This window comes from Mesoplodon mirus (genome assembly GCF_964341445.2).
Source record: "Mesoplodon mirus genome assembly, chromosome: X".
Classification (NCBI taxonomy): Eukaryota; Metazoa; Chordata; class Mammalia; order Artiodactyla; family Ziphiidae; genus Mesoplodon; species Mesoplodon mirus.
In genome coordinates, this window is record NC_138981.1 from 133,135,344 (window position 1) to 133,148,056 (window position 12,713).

A 12,713-nucleotide genomic window follows, 5' to 3' on the forward strand; every position below is an offset into this window, starting at 1 on the left:
AAAGACACCTGCATCTCTAACACTAGAACGGGTCCGAAGGCCTCGACAAATGATATTCCTTGTGAGCCTCTCTCTACCCAGTGATACAGTGCTTAGGAAAAGTCTAAGAGAGCAGCACCCGTATCGGGACGTCCCCGCATGCAGCATGCCTTCGTGTTGGAGGACTTACCCGGTACTTCTGCCACTTCCAAATAGACTGTTCACCTTCTTCCCATCACATCGTACTGAATACATTCAAGAATTTTCCGTACATCGAGACACGTTGATTTTCCGCCCTGCTACTCGCATCCATCACTCAATGAGGATCTGCTCTGCTGCTCCAAGTGGTCCTAGGAAGATGATGAAGAGCATCAGAGGACAGGATCCTTCGCGTTCCCTCTTGTGCTATTGGAAATGTCCCGTTAGCTTCGCTCACCTGTGGGAGTACATGCTACTAGCAACAGTCGAATGATATCGCCATGAGTCTTACCGAGATCACGGGGCTGCCATAGTCCTCATGACTTCACGGCAGCCCGCTCAAGTCAACGGCAGCTCCACCACTACCACCCGTTCAAAGGCCAGCTTCAAAGTTGTCCTTGTTGAGCGTTACTCTACCTGGCCAGGAGCTTATGACCCAAAATACAAGTAATCAGCACCTGTCCAGGTAGGGCACCGCACACAGCCGGGCTCTCGGTGAAGGATCTCCCCTGTGCCCTTCCCACTCTCGCGACTAGCTTTCATCTGTCTCCCAATCAAATCTTATTGGCTGCACCAACGATATATCCAGACCCCTGGAAAATATCAAACCGCTGCCTTCCAACCAGCATCTCTCCCTCAGTGTATATCTGCACCCACCTCCACCCCGCTCTATACCTAACTAAGAAGTATCAGGACCCCACGAGAAAGACGCAGATTGTACGTCTCGCCTCTTTTCATAGGAATGATGCCCTTCCTGCAACCTCTTTCTGTTCACTTTGTAAGGAAAAGACTACCTAATTCATCCTGAGGATTTCAGAAACACAAATGGCTTCCAGAGTCATTAGGATATCAACGCATCGATGTCAATGACATCTGCAAATCCACCCCCGTCACTGTTCCATAGGCCACCAACAAGGATGTTCTTGTGCACCTTACTCTACCTAGACAGCACTATAAACTAGTACTATAAGTGAACAGTACCTGTCCGGGCAGGGCACCGCACACAGCACAGCTTCAAAGTGGAGGACAGGCCCTACCTCCCTCTCAATCACACATGTACCTTTCTTACTTCTATCCATCACAGCCTGATGACTGTACCCGGGCTTGACACGTACCCATTCACAATATCTCGACCCACTCTCCTCCGACTTGCATCTCTCCACCATGGGGATCTCCTCAGCTGCTCTATGCATATTTGGAGAATTATGGGAACACAAGGAAAATGATCTTGCTTTCTGTTATCTGCTACTCTATGAGCAATTAACTTTACCTTATTCACTTTATACATGTTCACGTTTTTCAGGATGGAACAGGTAAATCATCAAGATGCGCTTGAGATCTATGGGGCTTCCACAGTCTTCGTGACTTCGTGGAGGATGACCACCTGCAGCCCCAAGCCCAAGGCCCATCCAGAGGCACCACAACCAATACTCCAGTTGCACAGTACTCGACCCAGAAAGGACCCATGTATCCCTAGTCTAGTAAACGGCACCGTTCTGGGATGGGTACTGCACACAGCACGGCCTCAAGTTGGGGGACCTGCTGAGTCTCATTTCCAATCTGTACAGAAGTTTGCTTCTCTGTGCCGACCACACCTTGATGACTGTACCCAAGATGTATCGAGAGATATAGGCAGTGCTAACCCACTGCCCTCAGACGTGCATTCCAACTCACTGACATCTCCTCACCGGTTCTATGAGTACGGGCAGAAAGACGAGGACACCATGGGAAAATCTTCGTCCCTTTATCACTTTTCCTGATGGGAACTGTGTTTACTTTTAGTAAACTGCACCTGCCCACACTATTAGGAATATTCAAGCACTGGATTCCTCCACAAAATGCCAGGGATCCTCGTCGCTCCCCGGGCCATTGCCATGCCATGTCAAGCAGCTCAATGATACGTGCGTCTCTAACACTAGAACGGGTCCAAAGGCCACGACAAATGATATTCCTTGTGAGCCTCTCTCTACCCAGTGATACAGTGCTTAGGAAAAGCCTGAGAGAGCAGCACCCGTCTCGGGAAGTCCCCGCATACAGCGTGCCTTCGTGTTGGAGGACTTACCCGGTACTTCTGCCACTTCCAGATAGACTGTTCACCTACTTCCCATCACATCATATTGAATACATTCAAGAATTTTCCGTACATCGAGACACGATGATCTTCCATGCTGCAACTCGCATCCATCACTCAATGAGGATCTGCTCTTGTGCTCCACGTTGTCCTAGGAAGAAGATGAAGAGCATCAGACGACAGGATCCTGTGTGTTCCCTCGTGTTCTATTGGAAAACACCCGATAGCTTTGCTCACATGTGGGAGTTCACGCTGTTAGCAACAGTCGAATGAAATCGCCATGAGTCTTACCGAGATCACAGGGCTGCAATAGTCCTTAGGACTTCACGGCAGCCCGCTCAAGTCAACTGCAGCTCCACCGCTACCAACCATCCAAAGGCCAGACTAGAAGTTGTTCTTGTTGAGCGTTACTCTACCTGGCCAGGAACTGATGACCCAAGATACAAGTAATCAGCACCTGTCCAGGTAGGGCACCGCACACAGCCGGGCTCTCGGTGAAGGAACTCGCCTTTCCCCTTCCCACTCTCACGACTAGTTTCATCTGTCCCCCAATCAAATCCTATTGGCTGCACCAACGATATATCCAGACCCCTGGAAGATATCAAACCACTGCCTTCCAACCAGCATCTCTCCCTCAGTGTATATCCGCACCCACCTCCACCCCGCTCTCTACCTAAATGAGAAGTATCAGGACCCCACGAGAAAAACGCAGATTGTACTTCGCTCCACTTTTCATAGGAATGTTGCCCTTCCTGCAACCTCTTTCTGTTCACTTTGTGAGGAAAAGACGACCTAATTCATCCTGAGGATTCCGGAAACACAAATGTCTTCCAGAGTCATTAGGATATCAAGGCATCGATGTCAATGACATCTGCAAATCCACCCCCGTCACTGTTCCATAGGCCCCCACCAAGGATGTTCTTGTGCACCTTACTCTACCTAGACAGCACTGTTCACTACTACTATAAGTGAACAGTACCTGTCCGGATAGGGCACCACACACAGCACAGCTTCAAGTTGGAGGACAGGCCCTACCTCTCTCTCACTCACACATGTACCTCTCTTATTATTTCTATCCATCACAGCCTGGTGACTGTACCCGGGCTTGACACGTACCCATTCAAAATATCTCGACCCACTCTCCTCCGACTTGCATCTCTCCACCGTGGGGATCTCCTCAGCTGCTCTATGCATACCTGGATAACTATGTGAACACAGGAAAAATGATCTTGCTTTCTGTTATCTGCTCCTGTATGAGCAATTATCTTTACCTTATTCACTTTATACACGTTCACGTTTTTCAGGATGGAACAGGTAAATCATCAAGATGCGCTTGAGATCTATGTGGCTTCCACAACCTATGTGACTTCGCGGAGGATGACCACCTGCAGCCCAAAGCCCATCGCCCACCCAGAGGCACCACAACCGATACTCCAGTTGCACAGTACTCGACCCAGAAAGGCCCCATGTGCCACTTGTCTAGTAAACGGCACCTTTCTGGGATGGGCATTGCACACAGCACGGCCTCAAGTTCGGGGACCTGCTGAGTCTCATTTCCAATCTGTACAGAAGTTTGCTTCTCTATGCCAACCACACCTTGGTGACTGTTGCCAAGATGTACCGAGAGATATAGACAGTGCTAACCCACTGCCCTCAGACGTGCATTCCAACTCACTGACATCTCCTCACCGGTTCTATGAGTACTGGCAGAAAGACGAGGATACCATGGGAAAATCTTTGTCCTTTATCACTTTTCCTGATGGGAACTGTGTTTACTTTTACTAAACTGCAGCTGCCCACACTATTAGGACTATTCAAGCACCGAATTCATCCACAAAATGCCAGATATCCCGGTCGCTCCCCGGGCCCTCGCCACGCCATGTCAAGCAGCTCAAAGACACCTGCATCTCTAACACTAGAACGGGTCCGAAGGCCTCGACAAATGATATTCCTTGTGAGCCTCTCTCTACCCAGTGATACAGTGCTTAGGAAAAGTCTAAGAGAGCAGCACCCGTATCGGGACGTCCCCGCATGCAGCATGCCTTCGTGTTGGAGGACTTACCCGGTACTTCTGCCACTTCCAAATAGACTGTTCACCTTCTTCCCATCACATCGTACTGAATACATTCAAGAATTTTCCGTACATCGAGACACGTTGATTTTCCGCCCTGCTACTCGCATCCATCACTCAATGAGGATCTGCTCTGCTGCTCCAAGTGGTCCTAGGAAGATGATGAAGAGCATCAGAGGACAGGATCCTTCGCGTTCCCTCTTGTGCTATTGGAAATGTCCCGTTAGCTTCGCTCACCTGTGGGAGTACATGCTACTAGCAACAGTCGAATGATATCGCCATGAGTCTTACCGAGATCACGGGGCTGCCATAGTCCTCATGACTTCACGGCAGCCCGCTCAAGTCAACGGCAGCTCCACCACTACCACCCGTTCAAAGGCCAGCTTCAAAGTTGTCCTTGTTGAGCGTTACTCTACCTGGCCAGGAGCTTATGACCCAAAATACAAGTAATCAGCACCTGTCCAGGTAGGGCACCGCACACAGCCGGGCTCTCGGTGAAGGATCTCCCCTGTGCCCTTCCCACTCTCGCGACTAGCTTTCATCTGTCTCCCAATCAAATCTTATTGGCTGCACCAACGATATATCCAGACCCCTGGAAAATATCAAACCGCTGCCTTCCAACCAGCATCTCTCCCTCAGTGTATATCTGCACCCACCTCCACCCCGCTCTCTACCTAACTAAGAAGTATCAGGACCCCACGAGAAAGACGCAGATTGTACGTCTCGCCTCTTTTCATAGGAATGATGCCCTTCCTGCAACCTCTTTCTGTTCACTTTGTAAGGAAAAGACTACCTAATTCATCCTGAGGATTTCAGAAACACAAATGGCTTCCAGAGTCATTAGGATATCAACGCATCGATGTCAATGACATCTGCAAATCCACCCCCGTCACTGTTCCATAGGCCACCAACAAGGATGTTCTTGTGCACCTTACTCTACCTAGACAGCACTATAAACTAGTACTATAAGTGAACAGTACCTGTCCGGGCAGGGCACCGCACACAGCACAGCTTCAAGGTGGAGGACAGGCCCTACCTCCCTCTCAATCACACATGTACCTTTCTTACTTCTATCCATCACAGCCTGATGACTGTACCCGGGCTTGACACGTACCCATTCACAATATCTCGACCCACTCTCCTCCGACTTGCATCTCTCCACCATGGGGATCTCCTCAGCTGCTCTATGCATATTTGGAGAATTATGGGAACACAAGGAAAATGATCTTGCTTTCTGTTATCTGCTACTCTATGAGCAATTAACTTTACCTTATTCACTTTATACATGTTCACGTTTTTCAGGATGGAACAGGTAAATCATCAAGATGCGCTTGAGATCTATGGGGCTTCCACAGTCTTCGTGACTTCGTGGAGGATGACCACCTGCAGCCCCAAGCCCAAGGCCCATCCAGAGGCACCACAACCAATACTCCAGTTGCACAGTACTCGACCCAGAAAGGACCCATGTATCCCTAGTCTAGTAAACGGCACCGTTCTGGGATGGGCACTGCACACAGCACGGCCTCAAGTTGGGGGACCTGCTGAGTCTCATTTCCAATCTGTACAGAAGTTTGCTTCTCTGTGCCGACCACACCTTGATGACTGTACCCAAGATGTATCGAGAGATATAGGCAGTGCTAACCCACTGCCCTCAGACGTGCATTCCAACTCACTGACATCTCCTCACCGGTTCTATGAGTACGGGCAGAAAGACGAGGACACCATGGGAAAATCTTCGTCCCTTTATCACTTTTCCTGATGGGAACTGTGTTTACTTTTAGTAAACTGCACCTGCCCACACTATTAGGAATATTCAAGCACTGGATTCCTCCACAAAATGCCAGGGATCCTCGTCGCTCCCCGGGCCATTGCCATGCCATGTCAAGCAGCTCAATGATACGTGCGTCTCTAACACTAGAACGGGTCCAAAGGCCACGACAAATGATATTCCTTGTGAGCCTCTCTCTACCCAGTGATACAGTGCTTAGGAAAAGCCTGAGAGAGCAGCACCCGTCTCGGGAAGTCCCCGCATACAGCGTGCCTTCGTGTTGGAGGACTTACCCGGTACTTCTGCCACTTCCAGATAGACTGTTCACCTACTTCCCATCACATCATATTGAATACATTCAAGAATTTTCCGTACATCGAGACACGATGATCTTCCATGCTGCAACTCGCATCCATCACTCAATGAGGATCTGCTCTTGTGCTCCACGTTGTCCTAGGAAGAAGATGAAGAGCATCAGACGACAGGATCCTGTGTGTTCCCTCGTGTTCTATTGGAAAACACCCAATAGCTTTGCTCACATGTGGGATTTCACGCTGTTAGCAACAGTCGAATGAAATCGCCATGAGTCTTACCGAGATCACAGGGCTGCAATAGTCCTTAGGACTTCACGGCAGCCCGCTCAAGTCAACTGCAGCTCCACCACTACCAACCATCCAAAGGCCAGACTAGAAGTTGTTCTTGTTGAGCGTTACTCTACCTGGCCAGGAACTGATGACCCAAGATACAAGTAATCAGCACCTGTCCAGGTAGGGCACCGCACACAGCCGGGCTCTCGGTGAAGGAACTCGCCTTTCCCCTTCCCACTCTCACGACTAGTTTCATCTGTCCCCCAATCAAATCCTATTGGCTGCACCAACGATATATCCAGACCCCTGGAAGATATCAAACCACTGCCTTCCAACCAGCATCTCTCCCTCAGTGTATATCCGCACCCACCTCCACCCCGCTCTCTACCTAAATGAGAAGTATCAGGACCCCACGAGAAAAACGCAGATTGTACTTCGCTCCACTTTTCATAGGAATGTTGCCCTTCCTGCAACCTCTTTCTGTTCACTTTGTGAGGAAAAGACGACCTAATTCATCCTGAGGATTCCAGAAACACAAATGGCTTCCAGAGTCATTAGGATATCAAGGCATCGATGTCAATGACATCTGCAAATCCACCCCCGTCACTGTTCCATAGGCCCCCACCAAGGATGTTCTTGTGCACCTTACTCTACCTAGACAGCACTGTTCACTACTACTATAAGTGAACAGTACCTGTCCGGATAGGGCACCGCACACAGCACAGCTTCAAGTTGGAGGACAGGCCCTACCTCTCTCTCACTCACACATGTACCTCTCTTATTTCTATCCATCACAGCCTGGTGACTGTACCCGGGCTTGACACGTACCCATTCAAAATATCTCGACCCACTCTCCTCCGACTTGCATCTCTCCACCGTGGGGATCTCCTCAGCTGCTCTATGCATACCTGGATAACTATGTGAACACAGGAAAAATGATCTTGCTTTCTGTTATCTGCTCCTGTATGAGCAATTATCTTTACCTTATTCACTTTATACACGTTCACGTTTTTCAGGATGGAACAGGTAAATCATCAAGATGCGCTTGAGATCTATGTGGCTTCCACAACCTATGTGACTTCGCGGAGGATGACCACCTGCAGCCCAAAGCCCATCGCCCACCCAGAGGCACCACAACCGATACTCCAGTTGCACAGTACTCGACCCAGAAAGACCCCATGTGCCACTTGTCTAGTAAACGGCACCTTTCTGGGATGGGCATTGCACACAGCACGGCCTCAAGTTCGGGGACCTGCTGAGTCTCATTTCCAATCTGTACAGAAGTTTGCTTCTCTATGCCAACCACACCTTGGTGACTGTTGCCAAGATGTACCGAGAGATATAGACAGTGCTAACCCACTGCCCTCAGACGTGCATTCCAACTCACTGACATCTCCTCACCGGTTCTATGAGTACTGGCAGAAAGACGAGGATACCATGGGAAAATCTTTGTCCTTTATCACTTTTCCTGATGGGAACTGTGTTTACTTTTACTAAACTGCAGCTGCCCACACTATTAGGACTATTCAAGCACCGAATTCATCCACAAAATGCCAGATATCCCGGTCGCTCCCCGGGCCCTCGCCACGCCATGTCAAGCAGCTCAAAGACACCTGCATCTCTAACACTAGAACGGGTCCGAAGGCCTCGACAAATGATATTCCTTGTGAGCCTCTCTCTACCCAGTGATACAGTGCTTAGGAAAAGTCTAAGAGAGCAGCACCCGTATCGGGACGTCCCCGCATGCAGCATGCCTTCGTGTTGGAGGACTTACCCGGTACTTCTGCCACTTCCAAATAGACTGTTCACCTTCTTCCCATCACATCGTACTGAATACATTCAAGAATTTTCCGTACATCGAGACACGTTGATTTTCCGCCCTGCTACTCGCATCCATCACTCAATGAGGATCTGCTCTGCTGCTCCAAGTGGTCCTAGGAAGATGATGAAGAGCATCAGAGGACAGGATCCTTCGCGTTCCCTCTTGTTCTATTGGAAATGTCCCGTTAGCTTCGCTCACCTGTGGGAGTACATGCTACTAGCAACAGTCGAATGATATCGCCATGAGTCTTACCGAGATCACGGGGCTGCCATAGTCCTCATGACTTCACGGCAGCCCGCTCAAGTCAACGGCAGCTCCACCACTACCACCCGTTCAAAGGCCAGCTTCAAAGTTGTCCTTGTTGAGCGTTACTCTACCTGGCCAGGAGCTTATGACCCAAAATACAAGTAATCAGCACCTGTCCAGGTAGGGCACCGCACACAGCCGGGCTCTCGGTGAAGGATCTCCCCTGTGCCCTTCCCACTCTCGCGACTAGCTTTCATCTGTCTCCCAATCAAATCTTATTGGCTGCACCAACGATATATCCAGACCCCTGGAAAATATCAAACCGCTGCCTTCCAACCAGCATCTCTCCCTCAGTGTATATCTGCACCCACCTCCACCCCGCTCTCTACCTAACTAAGAAGTATCAGGACCCCACGAGAAAGACGCAGATTGTACGTCTCGCCTCTTTTCATAGGAATGATGCCCTTCCTGCAACCTCTTTCTGTTCACTTTGTAAGGAAAAGACTACCTAATTCATCCTGAGGATTTCAGAAACACAAATGGCTTCCAGAGTCATTAGGATATCAACGCATCGATGTCAATGACATCTGCAAATCCACCCCCGTCACTGTTCCATAGGCCACCACCAAGGATGTTCTTGTGCACCTTACTCTACCTAGACAGCACTATAAACTAGTACTATAAGTGAACAGTACCTGTCCGGGCAGGGCACCGCACACAGCACAGCTTCAAGGTGGAGGACAGGCCCTACCTCCCTCTCAATCACACATGTACCTTTCTTACTTCTATCCATCACAGCCTGATGACTGTACCCGGGCTTGACACGTACCCATTCACAATATCTCGACCCACTCTCCTCCGACTTGCATCTCTCCACCATGGGGATCTCCTCAGCTGCTCTATGCATATTTGGAGAATTATGGGAACACAAGGAAAATGATCTTGCTTTCTGTTATCTGCTACTCTATGAGCAATTAACTTTACCTTATTCACTTTATACATGTTCACGTTTTTCAGGATGGAACAGGTAAATCATCAAGATGCGCTTGAGATCTATGGGGCTTCCACAGTCTTCGTGACTTCGTGGAGGATGACCACCTGCAGCCCCAAGCCCAAGGCCCATCCAGAGGCACCACAACCAATACTCCAGTTGCACAGTACTCGACCCAGAAAGGACCCATGTATCCCTAGTCTAGTAAACGGCACCGTTCTGGGATGGGTACTGCACACAGCACGGCCTCAAGTTGGGGGACCTGCTGAGTCTCATTTCCAATCTGTACAGAAGTTTGCTTCTCTGTGCCGACCACACCTTGATGACTGTACCCAAGATGTATCGAGAGATATAGGCAGTGCTAACCCACTGCCCTCAGACGTGCATTCCAACTCACTGACATCTCCTCACCGGTTCTATGAGTACGGGCAGAAAGACGAGGACACCATGGGAAAATCTTCGTCCCTTTATCACTTTTCCTGATGGGAACTGTGTTTACTTTTAGTAAACTGCACCTGCCCACACTATTAGGAATATTCAAGCACTGGATTCCTCCACAAAATGCCAGGGATCCTCGTCGCTCCCCGGGCCATTGCCATGCCATGTCAAGCAGCTCAATGATACGTGCGTCTCTAACACTAGAACGGGTCCAAAGGCCACGACAAATGATATTCCTTGTGAGCCTCTCTCTACCCAGTGATACAGTGCTTAGGAAAAGCCTGAGAGAGCAGCACCCGTCTCGGGAAGTCCCCGCATACAGCGTGCCTTCGTGTTGGAGGACTTACCCGGTACTTCTGCCACTTCCAGATAGACTGTTCACCTACTTCCCATCACATCATATTGAATACATTCAAGAATTTTCCGTACATCGAGACACGATGATCTTCCATGCTGCAACTCGCATCCATCACTCAATGAGGATCTGCTCTTGTGCTCCACGTTGTCCTAGGAAGAAGATGAAGAGCATCAGACGACAGGATCCTGTGTGTTCCCTCGTGTTCTATTGGAAAACACCCGATAGCTTTGCTCACATGTGGGAGTTCACGCTGTTAGCAACAGTCGAATGAAATCGCCATGAGTCTTACCGAGATCACAGGGCTGCAATAGTCCTTAGGACTTCACGGCAGCCCGCTCAAGTCAACTGCAGCTCCACCACTACCAACCATCCAAAGGCCAGACTAGAAGTTGTTCTTGTTGAGCGTTACTCTACCTGGCCAGGAACTGATGACCCAAGATACAAGTAATCAGCACCTGTCCAGGTAGGGCACCGCACACAGCCGGGCTCTCGGTGAAGGAACTCGCCTTTCCCCTTCCCACTCTCACGACTAGTTTCATCTGTCCCCCAATCAAATCCTATTGGCTGCACCAACGATATATCCAGACCCCTGGAAGATATCAAACCACTGCCTTCCAACCAGCATCTCTCCCTCAGTGTATATCCGCACCCACCTCCACCCCGCTCTCTACCTAAATGAGAAGTATCAGGACCCCACGAGAAAAACGCAGATTGTACTTCGCTCCACTTTTCATAGGAATGTTGCCCTTCCTGCAACCTCTTTCTGTTCACTTTGTGAGGAAAAGACGACCTAATTCATCCTGAGGATTCCAGAAACACAAATGGCTTCCAGAGTCATTAGGATATCAAGGCATCGATGTCAATGACATCTGCAAATCCACCCCCGTCACTGTTCCATAGGCCCCCACCAAGGATGTTCTTGTGCACCTTACTCTACCTAGACAGCACTGTTCACTACTACTATAAGTGAACAGTACCTGTCCGGATAGGGCACCGCACACAGCACAGCTTCAAGTTGGAGGACAGGCCCTACCTCTCTCTCACTCACACATGTACCTCTCTTATTATTTCTATCCATCACAGCCTGGTGACTGTACCCGGGCTTGACACGTACCCATTCAAAATATCTCGACCCACTCTCCTCCGACTTGCATCTCTCCACCGTGGGGATCTCCTCAGCTGCTCTATGCATACCTGGATAACTATGTGAACACAGGAAAAATGATCTTGCTTTCTGTTATCTGCTCCTGTATGAGCAATTATCTTTACCTTATTCACTTTATACACGTTCACGTTTTTCAGGATGGAACAGGTAAATCATCAAGATGCGCTTGAGATCTATGTGGCTTCCACAACCTATGTGACTTCGCGGAGGATGACCACCTGCAGCCCAAAGCCCATCGCCCACCCAGAGGCACCACAACCGATACTCCAGTTGCACAGTACTCGACCCAGAAAGGCCCCATGTGCCACTTGTCTAGTAAACGGCACCTTTCTGGGATGGGCATTGCACACAGCACGGCCTCAAGTTCGGGGACCTGCTGAGTCTCATTTCCAATCTGTACAGAAGTTTGCTTCTCTATGCCAACCACACCTTGGTGACTGTTGCCAAGATGTACCGAGAGATATAGACAGTGCTAACCCACTGCCCTCAGACGTGCATTCCAACTCACTGACATCTCCTCACCGGTTCTATGAGTACTGGCAGAAAGACGAGGATACCATGGGAACATCTTTGTCCTTTATCACTTTTCCTGATGGGAACTGTGTTTACTTTTACTAAACTGCAGCTGCCCACACTATTAGGACTATTCAAGCACCGAATTCATCCACAAAATGCCAGATATCCCGGTCGCTCCCCGGGCCCTCGCCACGCCATGTCAAGCAGCTCAAAGACACCTGCATCTCTAACACTAGAACGGGTCCGAAGGCCTCGACAAATGATATTCCTTGTGAGCCTCTCTCTACCCAGTGATACAGTGCTTAGGAAAAGTCTAAGAGAGCAGCACCCGTATCGGGACGTCCCCGCATGCAGCATGCCTTCGTGTTGGAGGACTTACCCGGTACTTCTGCCACTTCCAAATAGACTGTTCACCTTCTTCCCATCACATCCTACTGAATACATTCAAGAATTTTCCGTACATCGAGACACGTTGATTTTCCGCCCTGCTACTCGCATCCATC